The sequence below is a fragment of the Callithrix jacchus genome, chromosome 20 (assembly GCF_049354715.1).
Source record: "Callithrix jacchus isolate 240 chromosome 20, calJac240_pri, whole genome shotgun sequence".
Lineage (NCBI taxonomy): Eukaryota > Metazoa > Chordata > Mammalia > Primates > Cebidae > Callithrix > Callithrix jacchus.
The window spans coordinates 1,184,581-1,198,327 of record NC_133521.1 but is presented as its reverse complement, the minus strand read 5'-3'; the positions used below and the strand labels follow the sequence as shown (position 1 = coordinate 1,198,327).

At 44.4% G+C, this 13,747-nt stretch overlaps 1 long non-coding RNA gene and 1 pseudogene across 50 annotated transcripts in view; both read left to right on the top strand.

The window, feature by feature from the left end:
* The window catches only part of LOC144580570 (uncharacterized), a 185,573-nt gene that overhangs the window by 26,668 nt on the left and 145,158 nt on the right, over window positions 1-13,747 (top strand). For 49 of the 50 annotated variants that reach the window (XR_013530395.1, XR_013530390.1, XR_013530393.1 and 46 more), the window contains 4 exons: window positions 427-522; window positions 2,776-2,864; window positions 4,831-4,933; window positions 5,468-5,572. This is a non-coding gene — a long non-coding RNA (uncharacterized LOC144580570). Of the gene's footprint in view, window positions 1-426; window positions 523-2,775; window positions 2,865-4,812; window positions 4,934-5,467; window positions 5,573-13,747 lie in introns of all 50 variants that reach the window. The other variant, XR_013530380.1, reaches the window with a different exon arrangement.
* LOC144580617 (U6 spliceosomal RNA) lies at window positions 9,602-9,701 on the top strand (annotated as a pseudogene).

Here is a 13,747-nt window from a genome sequence, read left to right as displayed (position 1 = left end):
GTGATTGCAGCTAATTGACTCCTTGTTCATTCTTGCATTTATTCAGTATAGAAGCAGCAACAGAGGTTTTAAGTTAACATGCTTGTGGATAATTAACATGGTTAAAAGAGTGGTTTTAAGAATGATAAAAACTTTTGGTTCTGAGGTCCAGAATAAATACCATTAAAAAGTAATTATTTTTCAGCCTCCCCCTTAGAGGAGCAGCTAGCATGAAATTTACATGAGTAAACGGAGTCGAGAAAAAGGAATGTGGGGTAAACAGACTCAACCAGGGAAGCTTTTATTATCTTAATCTTCACCTTATGACTTAAAGCTCGAATGTAAGAACTGGCTGTCTTCAGCCTGGCTCATTAAAACTTTTCGGCTTCCCAAAGGTTTGAGACTATGCTCTATACTTCCCTAATATTTCCCTTAATATTTTTCCAGCCACACTGAGTGAATCCCAGCACTGCCCTACATAAAATATATCCTTCATTATATTTCCTATTTGATGTCTGACTCCCCCTCCTCCTTCGCTAAAAGGTAAGTTGCCTTCCCCTCCTCCTTCACTAACATGTAAGTAAGGGATGGGATTTCGTCTGTTTTGTTCTGTTGTAACCCTAAATACCTAGAAGGTGCTCAGTAAATATTTGTTGTTTGAATGAATAAATCAGCCTATTGTTGAATCAGTCAGTCCTGTGTGGAAGGGACTTCTCATGCCAGTGGTGCATATCTGTATGATAGCTGGCATAGGGAGGGATGTGGTCAGAATGGCTGTGTCCATGTGGACTAGTTTTGCTTATCATAATCCCAGCAGGCTCCTATCGGGGTTAAGCCACAGTTTCAACCTTATTAATTAGTATCATTCTTTAATCATAAAGCCAGAGGATGTTAAGATTGGAATTGATCTGGGAGACTATTCAGTCTGTTTTTCTGTTGATTGATGTGAGAATAACAGAGCCTAGCGAAAGTAAGCTGATTACTCACAATCGTAAAGCTTTAGAGGTCAACCTGAAATTGGGCTTCTGATGTGAGATTCTGTAGTGTCTCCTTCATGTGTTCCCCCTGGCTGAGACAGTTCATGGGCTTTCAGGTTTGACATTTTTCTCTGCAGTCTCTAAGCAGAAGCTTTTATGTGGACATTCTAGGTTAGCACAGATGGGCAATGACCCTGCAATGTGTGCATAATCCCAAAGGCCAACCACTGTGGATGGGAACTATCCCAGATGTGTCAGGAGTACCACAGGCGTGCTCACTTCTCTATTCATTGGAGCTGTATACAGTGGAAAGGAAACCCAAACCAAGACACTTTGCTGCTTCAGTTCTTTTATTACATGTCACAGTCCAGTATGTCTCCATTTACATTCAGACTTTTGATGAATCATCAGACCAGCTGCAGGCCCTTTGGGTCAGAAGTCTTGATCTCACTAACTGTTCATCTTCTTAATGGACTTCCTTACTTCAGGCATTTGTGTGTAGCTGGTCTATTGTGGAGTTGTCAGAGAAGTGTGGAGCCCTCTCTTTTTGGGACAGTCGGTTCTTTCAGTGTAGCATGTCCTGAAGCGGGGCTGTCTTTGTTCTCTTTGTGTGTGAAGTCTTGTGTTAAGCAGGGTGAAGGGAGAGAGGACTCCTAAAGAGAAAACCTCCTTTAGCATTGGCTGAAACATGTTTGTGAACTGACCAAGATGTAATTGGATGGCATGAAAAAGGCTACAGTTTATTTAATTATCTTGCTATCTGGTTTGTGGTACATGGTGCCTTAAATTGAGTTTAGAAGAAACTTGGCAGATGGAATTTTGTCCTGTTGCCTAGGCTGGAGTGTAGTGGTGTGATCTCATCTCACTGCAACCTTTGCCTCCTGGATTCAAGTGATTCTCCTGCCTCAGCCTCTTAAGTAGCTGGGATCACAGGCACCTGCCACCATGCCTGGCTAATTTTTATATTTTTAGTAGAGATGAGGTTGTACCATATTGGCCAGGCTGCTCTCAAACTCCTGACCTCAAACGATCTGCCCACCTCGGCCTCACAAATCGTTGGGATGACAGATGTGAGCCACTACGCCCGGCCGAGGGTGTCATGTTTAATTCTACTCCCTGTGGCCTCTTCTACAATACCAATCATGCATGGAGCCCATGGTTTTGCTGCACCTAGTCTTACTCAAACAAAGGCTCTGGACTTTCATAGTTTACACTGACATATTCTAGTTTGCCCCTGAAATGTACTCTGAGGATGCTGATTTCCAGATAGCCATTCTTGGCTTCCAGATAGTTATTTTTGGGTGAAGGGAATTTCAAGTATTTTGAGTATAGTAGCCACACCACTTAGCTTCATTTAGGTTTAGTTACAAAATTTATTTTAGCTTAGTTTTCTTATATTAAGTGGGCAAAGACAGGGCGGAAGCTTTTGGGAGGCTGAGGTGGGTAGATCACGAAGTCAGGAGTTTGAGACTGATGTGGCCAACATGGTGAAATCCTGTCCTTACTAAAAATACAAAAGTTAGCTGAGCATGGTGGTGCGTACTTATAATCCCCACCACTTGGGAGGCTGAGGCAGGTGAATTGCTTGAACTGAGGAGTCTCTTGAGATGTTGGGACTACAGCACATGCCACCATATTCAGCTAATTTTTAAAGATTTTTAGTGGAGACAAGGTTTCTCTATGTCACCCAGGCTGGTTTCAAACTCCTGGACCTAAGTGATCCACCTGCCGTGGCCTTTCAAACTGCTGCAATTACAGGTGAGAACCACCATGCCTGTTTTTTATCTCATTTTTCTCTCTTCCTTTTGTTCTTTGGTAGATGGAAATGTGTCAGGTACCAGCTATTCGTCCAATGACTGCTCCTCAGTTCCAAATTCACCCTTCACTGCCTGCTCTGCAAACATAGAGGTGGGTTCCTTAAATGCTTCCTCTGTCAACTGGTGCATTATGAAATGTTGTCAGTACATGGTGCTGTTGTAAGGGGCGTTCTAAGAGGCTTTTGTTTCTAGTCGTGTGCACATCTTCACAGGCGCTGAGCTTTTGCTGCACCAGGCTGCTGCCCTGCATGGTGCTTAGCAGCAGGCAGTGACCAGCAGTTTCTCTGCATTTGCCTGGGTGGTTTTGTGGTGAGACAACTGTTTACTAATAGGTAAAGCTAGCACCCTAGAAGGTGGATTTTCAGCAAATTGCAGAGGGCATATTGCTAGCATGTTCCACCATGTGGTAATGCAGCACTTCTGCCATTGAATTACCCACGACTGTGCCCTCTCCAAGGGGGCCTGGATCTCAGCCTGAGTGGGGAATCCCTTCCTTGGTCACTCGATCTCAGTGTAGGGACAGTAGGAAGTTACTGCTCATTGTAACAGCTGGTCCTATACTTTGTTTTTCTGAGGCAGGGTCTCTCTAGCCCAGTCTAAAGTGCAGTGGTGAAATCATGGCTCACCGCAGCCTTAACCTCCTGGGCTGAAGCAATTTTTTCACCTCAGCCTCCCAAGTAACCAGGACTACAAGTGTGTGCCACCACACCTGGCCTTTGTTTTCTTTTTCTGGTAGAGCCAGGGTCACACTGTGTTTCCAAGGTGGTCTCAAACTGCTGGCCTCAAGCAGTCCTCCTGCCTTGGCTTCCCAAATTGCTGCAATTGTAAGCATGAGCCACCATGTCTGGCCTCTGCTAGCCCTATGTTCTCTAGAGTTCTCTTTACTTTTGTAGCCAATCTCTCATATGGTGTTTTCTGGTTACATAGTTGCTTTTTTTATTTTAAATTTTTCCACTTTAAACTTTGGGTGATTTATGCCTTTTGATTGGACTCTGACATATAAAGAACTGATTCTAGGAAGGGTTCTGGGAGAAAGACCCACAAAAAATGGGATTTGGGCATAGGTTTGGTTATCCAAGGGGCAGCGTTGAACTTCTTGTCAATGGGAAATGGGATGCTGGTGATTTTCAGGAAGTGACCTCATAATGTTTCAAGGTGCCACTTACTGTTGATTGTGATGAAATGCCAGCTGAGACACATGCCTTAGGAGCTAAGTGGCTTCTGTACTTGACCACGATGAAGACTGGTGTGGGGAGGGTCCTTTTGGATGCAGTGGAGCAGGGGCACCTAATCCCTGAATCACAGGCCTGTACTTGGCCACACAGCAGGAGGTGAGCAGCAGGTGGGCGAGCAAAGCTTCATCTGTATTTACGGCCACTCCCCTCTTTGCCGCCTGATCTCCACCTCCTGTCAGGTCAGTGGCAGCATTAGATTCTCATAGGAGCAGGAAGCCTATTGTGTAACTGTGCATGCAAGGGTTCTACCTTGCTCTGTCTTTATGAGAATCTAATGCCTGATAACCTGTCACTATTTTTCATCACCCCCAGATGGGACCATCTAGTTTCAGGAAAACAGACAAGCTCAGGACTCCCACTGATTGTACATGATGGCGAGTTATATGATTATTATATACTACAGTATAATAATTACAAAGTGCACAATACATGTGATGTGCTTGAAGTATTCCAAAACGGACCCCCTGCCCCCAGTCTGTGGAAAAACTGTCTTCCATGATATTGGTTTCTGGTGCCATAAAACCTGGGGACTGCTGCGCTTGAGCGCTCACAGAGAGAAGAACGCAAAGCTCACGTCTTAGCATAAGTCACGGTCTAAGATCCAGAGAGCTTCCATGATAGCCCAAACACAATTCCATATTTCTTGTTTCCACAGGGTTGATATTATGAAAAATCAAACACAAACTTAAATGTGTGAATTGCTGAATTACAATGACAGTTGAATTCACTGCATCACCAAGCTTCTCATGAGAACATTGGGGCACTAATAGGTGAAGAATGGGATTCTTTTTCTCTTTGAGACAGTCTCCCTCATTTGCCCAGGCTGGAGCACGGCGGTGTGATCTCGGCTCACTGCAGTCTCAACCTCCCGGGCTTAAGCTGTCCTCCTGCCTCAGCCTCTGGGGTAGCTGAGGTATGACCACAGGTATGAGCCACCACACCCAACTAATATTTTGTGTTTTGTAGAGATGTGGTTTCACCACATTGCTCAGGCTGGTCTTAAACTCCTGGGCTCAAGACATCCACCCACCTTAGACTTCTAAAGTTTTGAGATTATAGGCAGCAGCCGCCATGCCTGGCCCTGTTTTCTTCGGTACTGGTTTATCAGGAAGACCTCCAATTGTCTTCCTGACTTCCAGGCTTGCTCACTTCAGCCTGTTGACTGAAGCCAGAGGAATTTTTCTAAAAGGCAAATTTGGGTCAAAATGGTACTTGATTAAAACCTGCTGGTGACTGCCCATTGCCTTTAAGATAAAATCCAAACTAATTCGGCCACAGGGCCTGGTAAGAGCTGGCCTCGGCTTACCTTTCCAGTTTTATCCTCCACCACCCTCCCCATATCCCTCCCTTCCAGCCACGTGGAATGTCAGTTTCCTTGGGGGACTTTACTGGTGTCCTTCAGGAAACCTTCCCCTACCCTCATCATCACTCTTTGACTCTCATCTTCGCTCATCTTTAGCCTCAGCCAAGATGTCTCACCCCATTCTCTATGATGCGACAAGAAGCCCCTTGGGAGCATTTCAGTCCCACTCTGTACTTCTGTCATTGTGCCCCTCACAGTCTGGTAAGTGTTGGCATACGATGGCTATATTCGTCTGTTTTGCATTGTTATAAGCATACATGTGAGGCTCAGTAGTTTATAAATAAAAACGGTTGGCCAGGCACAGCAGCTCATGCCTTTAATCCCAGCACTTTGGGAAGCCGAGGCGTGCGGATCACAAGGTCAAGGGATTGGGATTATCCTGGCCAACATTGTGAAACCCCATTTCTACTAAAACACAAAAATTAGCTGGGCTTGCTGGTGCATGACTCTAATCCCAGCTACTCAGGAGGCTGAGGCAGGAGAATTACTTGAACCCAGGAGGCGGAGGTTGCAGTAAGCCTACATTGTGCCACTGCACTCCAGCCTGGATGATAGAGTGAGACTCCATCTCAAAATCATCATCATCATCATCATAACAAACTTAGCTACGTATGGTGGTACATGCTTGTAATCCCAACTACTTGGGAGGCAAGATCACTTGAGCCCGGGAGATGGAATCTGCAGTGAGTCATAATCACCTCACTTTCCTTCAAGCCTGTGTGACAGAGGTGAACTCTGTATCCAGAAAAGAAAATAGTTATTGGGGAAAAAAGAGTAAACACGCAAAGGGGTCAGGAGAGTCCTGTGAATGTGGGTCATGTCAGCAGAGTGTAGGGACTACTGGGCAGGAGGGACTTGAAGAACGGGGTGGTGGAGACAAGGTCATTCATCCTAAACAGTTTGTTCTGTAGCATGTAGATCAAATATCTCATGTTGGCTGCTGGTGACTGAACTGGGCTTCCTGTTTCTGTGTTTGGTTTGACCATCACAATGTTGAAAAACCTTTGAAGTGAATACCTTGCCATTTGCTACAGTTCCTCCTGGTCTCTGGCATTACTCCAGCCTCCTTTCTTCATGTAGGTTGCCTGATCTGCTGAGACCTGTGTTTGCTCTCCCCGCAGACGGGTGGGTTGGAGGTGATTTAAAGAGCAACATTTAGTATATGAGATTTTATTTATGTATATATTTGTGTGTGTGTGTGTGTGCGCGCGTTTGTGTGTGAGCACGTGTGTGCACCTATGCGTGTGTATATATATACACAACGATAAATAGGTTGGGTAGGGTGGCTAAAGCCTATAATTCCAGCACTTTGGGGGGCCAAGGCAGGAGGATTAGTTTGACCTAGGAGTTCAAGACCAGCCTAGGCCACATAGCGGCCTTCTCTACAAAAAAAATTTAAAAAATTAGGCACAGTGGCATGCACCTGTAATCCCAGCTACTTGGGAGGCTGACATGGGAGGATCACTTGAGCCCAGGAGTTGAAAGCTGCAGTGAGCTCTGATCTCACCACTGTGCTCCAGTCTTGGTAACAGAGTGAGACCCTATCTCAGAAAAGAAAAAAGAGAGAGAGAGAGAGAGAGAAATAGATCCAGCACTGGTGGGATTATACTTTTGAGTGCTCTTTAGGAGAAAACTATATTTTAATATTTCATTCTTCCTTAAAAGTTTTTGTAGTCTAGAAAACAATTTCTTCAACAAGGAGAAATAAATCTCATCCAAAGAGCCCTAGGAGGAAGGTCAGACTAAGAAAATCAGAAGCACTGTAGTCATTTTGAGCAGCTTCTATCTTCGGACTGCTAAGCTGGCCAGTGCCAGGCTGGGTCCATTTTTTCTCCTCTTTAATTCCTCAAACTGAAAGATTCCTGCTAGAATCTGAAGTCAGATCTGTAGATCAGCATGGACTCAGCAGTCTGCTATGTTGTGAGGTCTTACCCCAGGATCTACAGATTACAAAATGCAAGAGGAAGCTGGAATAGAGCATCTCCCGGTGAAATGAGAGCCAGAGATACGGCGGCAGTGCCCCAATGGAGGCAGCAAGCTGTTATTTGGCAGTGCCTTGTGGAAAGGCTGTACTTTGGTTAGATCTCCACAATCTGGAATGTGACCTTCAATATTATTGGTCCACAAACTCCAGTTTCTCATGTTTCCTGCATAGGTCAGTGTCGTAGGGAGTGGTTCATCTTAGCAGAACTTCCTGGTTTTCATGGCAGGTGTTCCCTTTATCAATTGACATAGGAGGCATATTTCTCCTCTGGCAACCAGAAGATTTGTCCTTTCCCTCGGGACTCCCTTGAAGGTTCTTGGAAAACTAAGCAGAGGATGAGGAAAGGCTGTGAACACGCTTGCTGGTCCCTTCGTGTCCTACAAAAGAGCACACCTGTTCTGTAACCGGAAGACCCTTTTTATTAGTCAAGGCTGGACAGACTGAGGGGTGTGTGTGTGTGTAGACATGGTCTCACTCTGTTACCCAGGCTGGAGTGTAGTGGTGAGATCATTGCTCACAGCAGCTTCCACTTCCTGGGTTCAACTATCCTCCCACTTAAGCCTGCTAGGGTAGCTAGGACTATAGGAATGTGCTGCCATACCCAGCTCATTTTCTAATGTTTTTTGTAGAGATGAGGTTTCACTGTGTCACCAAGGCTGGTCTTAAACTCTTGGCCTCACGGGATCCTCCTGTCTTAGTCTCCCAGTGGGCTGGGATTATGGATATGAGGCACCTCACTTGACCTGTGATGAGTTTTCGACAATGTCACTCCTTTTGTACAGAAGCACCTAAGCTGAAGAGTCCCTTGAGAACAAGTACCATCCTGTGGTTTCATAACCTTTCTTCCATTTGTGTTTCTTGCCAAGTTAAATTTAAATTACATCTTATCAAGATGGATAAACCCAAGTTTTCCAGAGCTGGAATATAGAAAATGGATTGACCTATAAGTCCTACTCACCCATAGCCAAGGCATGGAGACCTCAACACACCTGGGCCCTAGACATCACCTTTCATTGTGAGTAGCTCTGAGATAACACTTCTGGTTGGTAAGTGCCCACTGGCCATAGTTTATGTAACAGCAAGTGAAGGAATAAAGAGTCAACAAAACATTTTCTGTTCCCAATTCTAGCATGAATTTGATTAGATAATTATTCTATGAAGAATTTTTATATGCCACAGTTCTGACCAAATTCTCAAGTGAACTGAAAAATTATATTTAAAAGTCAACCTAGTTTCTCACTCTGTTGCCCAGACTGGAGTGCAGTGGTGCAAAATTATGGCTCAGTGCAGCCTCAACCTCCTGGGCGAAAGCACTCCTTCCTCAGCCTCACAAGTAGCTGGGACTACAGATGCTTGCATGGATTTTGGTATTCACAGATATTGGGGAGTTGGAACCAATTCCCCCATATGCCAGGGGACAAATGGTATGTTTTGTTTTGTTTTGTTTTGTTTTGTTTTGTTTTTGAGACAGTCTTGCTCTGTTGCCTAGGCTGGAGTGCAATGGCACAATCTCAGCTCACTGCAACCTCCGCCTCCCAGGGTTAAGAGTGGGCTAAGATTACAGGTACCTGCCATCATGCCCAGCTAATTTTTGTATTTTCGTAGAGATAGGGTTTCACCATGTTGGCCAGACTGGTCTTGAACTCCTGACTGCAGGTGATCTGGTGATCTGCCTGGCCTCAACCTCCCAAAGTGCTGGGATTACGGCTGTGAGTCTCTGTGCTGGGACTTTTTTTTTTTTTCCGAGATGGCGTTTTGCTCTTTTGCTCCCAGGCTGGAGAGCAATGGTGCACTCTCAGCTCACCACAACCTCCACCTCCCAGGTTCAAGTGATTCACCTGCCTCGGCTTCCTGAGTAGGTGGGATTACAGGCGCCACCACACCTGACTAATTTTGTATTTTTTAGTAGAGATGGGGTTACTCGATGTTGATCAGGCTAGTCTTGAACCCCTGACCTCAGGTGACCCACCTGCCTTGGCCTCCCAAACTGCTGGGATTGTAAGTGTGAGCCACCACACCCAGCCTCTATCTGTTTTTACAATTACACTGTTAAATACATGATGTTCCATGACAGTGGTAAATTTTAAATGACAATTTTTAATTGAGTGGAATTACCATAAAGATAATAAAAGTAGCAGCTAATATTTACTGAGCTGTTACTAGGTGCCTATAAATACCATAGATTTCTAAGTTCCCCATAACTCTTCCTTATTTTGCTTAACCGCTCTATCTTAAATTACTCATGCTTGCTTCAGTAGCACATATACTGAAGTTGGAGCAATAGAGAGATTGGCATGGCCTCTGTGCAAGAATGACGTGCAAATTTGTGAAGTGTTCCGTATGTTTTTAAAACAGAAAAATATTACTCCTAGATTTTCACCGTGTTTGTGCATATGACCTTCTGCTTAGGTTGAATTGTATCTGAAGATGATATTTCCAGAAAGGAGATTACTGTGAGTCACAGGACATTGGCATTCTTGTTACACTTGATGTAAACTGCCGAGCTTTCAGGCATGGTGGCTGTCGGCCTATAATTCCAACACTTTGGGAGGCTGAGGTGGGAGGATTGCTTGAGGCCAGGAGTTGGAGGAGGCAGTAGAGTGAGTCACTGTATTCTTTTTTAAAAATTTCCAAGCTTTACCCTGGTGGAAGGCTTGTATACAATTTAACATCACTAATAGTAAAAGAAAATGCCCATTTCACTGCACCTTTGTTGGCACAGGGTACAATAACAAGTTATTTTTTGTTTGATTATTTTTAATAAATGAAAGGCCTCATAAATTTTGTTACATTTTAATATATATTTTCTTATCTTAGTTTATTAGCTTTCTCTTTGTCGCTTTCTTTCTTTCTTTTTCAGATGAAGTTTCACTCTTGTTTCCTAGGCTGGAGTGCAACGGCACAATCTCTGCTGACTGCAACCTCCTTCTCTTGGATTCAAGCCATCCTCTTGCCTCAGTCTGCAGAATAGCTGGAATTACAGGCATGTGCCACCATACCTGGCTGAGTATTTTCACTAGAGACAGGGTTTCTCCATGTTTGTCAGGCTGGTCTCGAACTCCGTATTTCAAGTGATCCAACTGAGTCAGCCTCCCAAAATGCTGGGGTTACAGGTGTGAGCTACCGTGCCCAGCTAGCTTTCTTTTTGCTCCTTCTTTTTTTTTTGGTGAGACCAAGTCTCACTCTGTAGCCCAGGCTTGAGTATGGTGGTACAGTCTCGACTCACTGCAGCCTTGACCTCCTGGGCTCAGGTGATCCTTCCACCTCAGTAACTGGAACTATAGGCACATGCCACCATGTCTGGCTAATTATTTTTGATTTTTAATAGAGACGAGGTCTTGCCATGTTTCCCAGTCTGGTCTGGAATTCCTGGCCTCAAGCAATTCTCCCACTGCCCCCTCCCAAAGTGCTGCTATTATAAGCGTCAGCCACCAAGGCTGGGCTGTCCATGTCTTTTCTGTTTATTTATAGAGTTACCATGTCTTTTACTAATTAGATGATCTATATATTTAATCTTTTATTAAATTATAAAAATAGTAAAGACTTTTAAATGAAGAAGTAAAAAATTTCCTTTACGCATTAGACCCATAATCTTATCTCAGGAAATAATTGGCCATATTCTTCAAATACATATGGGCTAATTGAATATCACTTTTCATTTTCATAATTCGTGGACATCTTTGTCAATTTCTATCGATCTATCTGAATCCTTTTCACGGTTGCCTAATGTTTTATTATATGGATATATCACAATTGACCAGTCAGCCTCTATAGCCATTTAGGCTCCTTCTAACATTTGCTTTGAGCTCTTTATATCATTAAAAATTAAGCTCCTCAGCAGGTTGCGGCGGGTGTGGCAGCTCACACCTGTAATCCCAGCACTTTGGAAGGCTGAGGTGGGAGAACTGCTTGAGGGAAAAGGATCACCACCAGCCTCGTCGACATAGCAGCACATTGTCTCTAAAAAAAAATTAAAGATAGCATGAGCTGGACATTGCGGTCCACACCTGTAGTCCCAGCTACTGAGACTGGAGGATCACTTGAGCCTAGGAGGTCGAGGCTGCAGTAAGCTGTAGTCCAGCTTTAATAAAAGTAAGAATGCATTTCTTAAATAAAATAAAAATTAGGTTGGAATATTGCTGAAGTCGTGTAGGTTGAGTCTGCAATGAGCTGTGATTGTACCACTGCGGTCCAGCCTAGGGGATAGAGCAAGATTCTTTCTCAAAAAAGTAAAATACAATAAAAATTAACCCTTTAGCATGTCTCCCAGTAACAGCTTCCCTCTAATGTTTTTCCTAGAAGCTCTTGGATTTTGTTTGCTTTTCATGTATCTTATAAAATTTTTATGGGATTGGATGGATGTCCGCCTCATTCCTTCTTTTATTTTTAAAGAATGTCTTTTTGTCACTTCCAGCTGGATCTACCATGAAAGACATCAGAGTTCAGGAGGAGACTGGGCATCATGTTACTCAGGTACAAAAAGACTTGGACAATAACTCAAAAATGATCAAATAATAGTGCACGCATCACATCACGGGCAATGGGAAGCTCTTCTGGAGAGTGTGAGAAGCTTCCAGATAAGGTGACAGTGAAACTGGCCTTTGAAAGATGAGGAAGAGTTGTGTGAGAGTAGGGAGCGAAGGGGGATGTGGAGGGATGGGGAATGGGCAGGGAAACCAGCACTGTAAAGACCTGGACAATTAAGATGGCACATTCGGTTCAGGGAGTGGGGAATTAGGTGTGGCAGGAAGGCTCTGGAGAGACAGTAATTTGTTTGTATGGAATTTTGCCTGAGAGACCTCACTACGGTTTCTGATCTGGTGATGTTATCATCCATCACTGTCCCTGTCAGATAGTTTGGAATAGGTGTGATGATCACAGTAACATCAAGTGTAATATTTCCTGAATTCTCAAAAAGTCACAGGCAGGTACCAGTTATCCCCATTTTATGAATGAGGTGATAAAGACAGGGATGATGAGTGATTTCCCCAAGCTCACATGGATATTAAGCTGAGTCAGCTGTAGGGACTGCATTGACTTTAATGCTTGCTCTTTTCATGAGCACCATGTATTGCTTCTCCTATGCAGTTAGGCCGCTAGGTGAAAGAAAAGCCCAGGTTTCTCTCTAGTCACACACTTTGACTGACTGACTGTGTGTGTGGAGCTCATACACCAAATTCTCCAGTGTTCCGGATAGTAACTGGGCATCCCACAATGTTATTCTGACACTACCTGGAGCTGGCACAGACCCTGCAGGTTAGGCGTTTAGTCCCATGAGACTACCCCCACTTCAGATGCCAATGGCAAGTATTAGGTTTTCACCTGTACCTTTGACCAAGCTATTACAAATCAGGCGTTCTCAAGACCCCCTTCTTTGATTTAATCATTTGCTTGAACAGCTTACAGAACTCAGAAAAGCAGTTTATTTTCTTTTTTTCTGAGAGACAGGGTCTCATTTTGTTGCCCAGGCCGGTGTGCAATGTTGCAGTCATAGCTCACTGCAGCCTCAACTGCCTGGGCCCAAGTGGTCCTCCCCGCTCTCTAGTAGCTGAGACTACACGCCTGCGCCACCACATCTGGCTAATTTATTTTTTTGTAGCGATGGGATTTTGTTTTGTTGCCTGGGCTGGCCACAAATTCCTGGGCCCTAGTGATCCTCCCACCTCAGTCCCTTAACGTGCTGGGATTACAGATGTGAGCCACCACATCTGTCAGTTCGTTTTCTGTTCCTGGTTCAGTGTAAAGGATATGTCTCAGAAACAGCCAGTGAAAGAGATGTGCATGCTGGATTCAGTGGCTCATGCCTGTGATCCCAGCACTTCGGGAGGTTGAGTTGGGAGGATCTCTTAAATGCAGGAGTTTGAGTTCAGCCTGGGAAACATGGTGAAACCCTCTCTATAAAGAATACAGAAATCAGCTGGGTGTGTTGATATGCACCTGTAGTCCCAGCTACTGAGGAGGCTGAGGCAGGAGAATCACTTGAACCCAGGATGCAGAGGTTGCAGTGAGCTGACATCATGCTACTGCACTCCAGCCTGGGCTAATGAGCAAGATTTTGTCTCAAAAAGTAAATAAAAATAAATAACTAGGTGTGGTGGTGTGCACCTGTAGTTCCAGCTAATAGGAAAGCTGAGGTGAGGATGCATTGAGCTGGGGGCTGGGGAAACTTAGGTTATGGTGAGCTGAAATTGTGCGACTGCACTCTAGCCTGGAGAAAAGAGCCAGAACTTGTCTTTTAAAAAAAAGAAAGAGGAAAAAGAAAGGAAGGAAAGGGAGAAAGAAACGAAAGAAAGATGGATGCCCAAGGGAAGGTAAGTGGGAGGTACACAGAGCTTCCATGCCCTGTGTTCAACACGCCGCCCTCCCAGCAGCTCCTGTGTTCAGCACCCAGA